Source organism: Ambystoma mexicanum, chromosome 4p (assembly GCF_040938575.1).
Source record: "Ambystoma mexicanum isolate Mex_15411 chromosome 4p, UKY_AmexF1_1, whole genome shotgun sequence".
Taxonomy (NCBI): Eukaryota; Metazoa; Chordata; class Amphibia; order Caudata; family Ambystomatidae; genus Ambystoma; species Ambystoma mexicanum.
Genome location: NC_090927.1, coordinates 104,264,078 through 104,268,008, shown reverse-complemented (window position 1 = coordinate 104,268,008; position 3,931 = coordinate 104,264,078). Strand labels below are relative to the sequence as shown.

The following is a 3,931-nucleotide window of genomic DNA, read 5'->3' as shown; positions in this document are numbered from 1 at the left end:
GGCAGATTTGAGGAATAGACTGAGAACTAGTGTATGTCGTTGAACTCGTCTACACATACTGGGAGCGGTTTTCTTCTTACTGGAGAAGCATCCACATTTCGTCTGCTTAAAGAATGGTTCCAGGGAGACATTGAGAGTTTATTCTTGGTATCCAGGAAAAGCAGACAGCTAATCAATGACGAAATTGCTAAGTCAAGACAGCAGTTTCTAGAAGCAGTACATAATGCTGATGTATTAAAGTTACTTTTCCTTCCTTAGGCAATTAAGATGGGAAGCATAAGCAGTAACATCATTATGCCAGATGCAGAGAGACGTCCATGTTGTCTACGAAATCAATGATGCAAATTGACCTATCTCTGTGTTATTTATGCTTGCATTTTGTTCACAATCATATGCTTTCACTCACAGTACGCACATCGTACTATATTGATGTACATGGAGCTAAGACTCCTGTGAATCTTCCTGAGCAGAAGGAAGGTGCAAACATGGCAACTACTAGGCATCCAAGACCCTATGTAGTTATTCCTGTTCCAAAGAAAGATGACAAATTACCTGAGTCTGAGATAAGTGTCACTAACAATCATTCACATGCAAGACGTATCTTAGAAACCCTTTTAGGACACAAGAAACAGGCTTGGCAAGACAGGCAGGACAAGCGGTTGTTAGATGATGAGCATATACAGGTAATGCATGCAAACACACCTTGTCCTGTGGTAAATGATTCTAAAAATAGAGTACATGCACACCATTGGCCTCATTCTGAGATTGGAGGCAGCCATGGCGCTATTAGTGCCATGGCTGCCTCCAATACCGGGTCCGGTCTGGTTGGATGGGGATTTACCGGGTCATTCCGACCATGGAGGACCCGGTAAGTCCCCATTCAACCAGCCATTCCCCATTCCCATTGAGCCCTATGGGGAAGGCGGTAATTACGGGCCTGCTATTAGCAGGCCCGTAATTAGCGCCCTGATCCCTTAGAGGGACCCGTAAAGGACATGTGGTCAGACCACACGTCCTTTACGGTTCCCGCTAAGGGACCTCGGAATTGGGCAGTAAGGGATTACCGGCACCGGTCTCCTTACTGGTGCCCGATATCCCTTACCGCCCAACTCATAATGACCCCCCCCATGTGTTTAAACCTTCTTTGGGTTGGAAAGAATTTTTGACATTTGGAGCTCAAGAGGCTCACCAAAAGTAATTGCAGGTGAAGGGTGCGGGGAAGAAAATAAAGACTCTGGTATCAAAAGTCAGAGAAAGCTAACAGAAGAAATGGAGAATGAGTCCTCCCGTACCCTGCACACCTGTTGGTACTGGTGACTGTCACCAGTCAAAATTAGTATATTTTTCTTTGTTAAGTGGCAATTAGTGATTGCCGATATCACTTGTGTAACTTCATTCATGTAGTCATTCAAAAGGACCCTTTAGGATAATTTATAACAAAATGTATAAGAAAACATACTCATAAACGTTGTACATAATAGTTGTATTCGTTTCTTACAAATAGTTTGTGCCTATAAAGTAATTTGTAATGCACAATACTTTGTTCAGAATTCAAAATTAAAATTTCAACAAAACTGCACAATTCTAGATGCACAATTCAGAATTAAAAATGTTTCAAGATTCAAAAATTCAAGAAAATCCCAAAAATTCTAAAAAATAATCAACATATACATTTTTAAAATCACATAAAACAGGGAGCTCAACGCATTTCGAGAGTTTTAACTCTCTTCTTCAGGAGCAATACATCTTGAGTCTCTTAATCACAAAAAGAGAGCTTTGAATTGGAATGTAACTCATTCTTCGGGCATTATCCATCCAGCAACTAATTGCTAACATTGTACTTCTCAGGTCACGTATATTCGCCTTGTGCAATGATGGTAATCCAGATGTTATAAGCAGAATCCTGCAAAGAATACAGATAACTTCGTGTTATAATGGCAGTGGGAGATAGGCTAAAGAAACTGTAAAATAGAAAATGCATTCTAGCCGTTTACCTGCAACGTGTAATGCGTGGCGTCCGGAGTGGCTAAGTTGATGTTTCAAATAGAGACACAGACGCGGTCTGCGAGGGTGTACGCCCTTTAATGTGCAGGCAAAGTCCTGTAATATATAGACATAAAACGGCCTTCAATGTCTAGTGGTGCTGTATACCCATTAAAGAAATCTAGTGTGCTCTGACTTATCAGTCTCAATCAACAATCGCCTCTATATAGAGATCCTTCGAAGTGTTGCTCACCTTGAATGCTATTGCTGTTCGGTTTCTATGCCAGATGCTGTTTTCGTCGGGCAGTATTGTGGTAGTGGAGAGTTGTCACTCATGAGCTCATAAAGATGTCAACCTCACTGTGTCATATTTAACAAAACGTTGCGTGATAGTGTCATAATTAGCGCGATGTAAAAGCGAGTTGGAGGGGCTCTCCTAAAGCACACAAATCCGGCGTTGCAGCCGCGGCCGTGAGTTTTGAAAATCCGTTGCTGGGAAACTGCCGCCTCTTGAGCGGTGGGTCGACTGAGGAAACGTATGCACGTTTGTTCTAAGGGTTTGTGGGAATTGCAGTGCAATAAGCTTATATTTTCATACGATATCCAACGGTGTGGAATACATAAAGTTGCAGGTGTCATAATGACGGGTCTGCAAATGCATGTAGTAAAAAATGGTAAAGAAAATTACACGTGGTAGTGAGTTAGCATTCGTTACTATTGCGTGCTCGCATTGTGGTCATAATAAAGACAATTGACATGAAAATAACGTGTGCATAACTCATATTGAATTCCACATAGTCGCCGACTCAAGAATGTCGTGCAAACTGGTCTTCAGTTGTCAATAATGGGATATTGTGATGGAAATTGCACATGCTAGCCAAATTTAAATATTTAAATATTGTGTGCTTCAGTGGTGGCCATCATTCCACAATCTGAATTTGGACAATTTTGACCTTTTCATACAATGCATATGATCATATATGTGTTTGCAACCCATTTATGTCACGTGTTACGTGACTAATTCAATACCGTATTGTCAGAGAAAAACAAAAAGCTGGGCTTATCCATTATAGGCTGTTTCAGTCATGTGAGTACTTCGATGCAGTGTATTCAGGAAAACTCAGACTGGACTTCTCCATTGTAGGCTGTGTCTCAAGTTATGATCATGTAAAAGAATCATCATTAAACATCTGGATATGTTAAGCACAGTTCTTTCCAGTTAAGTGATGTCCATTGTGTGTTGAGAGTGTTCTCATTACTAATGCATAGTCCTGTGTCAACAGGTACTCTCTGCATCGTTGGTGCTTGTTCATTCTTGTATGTTATGTTATGTTATTTTGCATTTATATAGCGCCTTATATACCATTGGTATGGTCTGAAGGCGCTGGTTGGTACAACGCCATTGGGAACCGAAGTTCAGATCAGTAGAGGGAGTAGAAACAGTCAAAGGTGCGTGTGAGCACCGGGTATGTGTGCAGCTGGTGCAGTATTTGTGTAAGAGCTGCTTCTTAGCGGTAGGTGTGGTGGTTGAGAGATCAGGAGTATGTGTTTGTTCTGGCAGGATTTATCCAGACCGAGTGTGGCTGCGTTAGGCCTGAGGAGAACGCCTGGCTGGGGGGTGTGTAACCAGCAGTGTTTACTTAGAATGATGTGGAGTGTGCAGCGGATGTTGGTATGAGAACAGTTATACCGAATGGTGGCATAGTATCTCTGTGTTCTAGTTGAGTGGTTGTGTAAAGGAGAGGGTAAGCATGGTGGTGTGATATGATGGGTTATATGCTCTTTCAAACGTTCTCTGAATTCCAGACCATACTATATACGTCATGCAATTTTATGCACTCCAGTCCGTTCCATGCACTCCTATCCACTCCATGCACCCCAGTCTGCTCCACACACTCCGGTCGGCTCGACGCACTCATGCACTCCAGTCCACTCCACGCACTCCAGT

General features: G+C 42.2%; 1 long non-coding RNA gene across 1 annotated transcript; it reads right to left on the bottom strand.

Annotated features, from left to right (window-relative positions):
• Positions 1–1,464: 1,464 nt before the first annotated feature.
• Positions 1,465–2,492, bottom strand: LOC138452552 (uncharacterized). The gene is made up of 3 exons (XR_011260214.1): positions 2,237–2,492; positions 1,995–2,100; positions 1,465–1,903 (listed from the first exon to the last, which is right to left on the bottom strand). It is a non-coding gene; the product is annotated as an uncharacterized lncRNA (long non-coding RNA).
• Between the last annotated feature and the right edge of the window lie 1,439 nt (positions 2,493–3,931).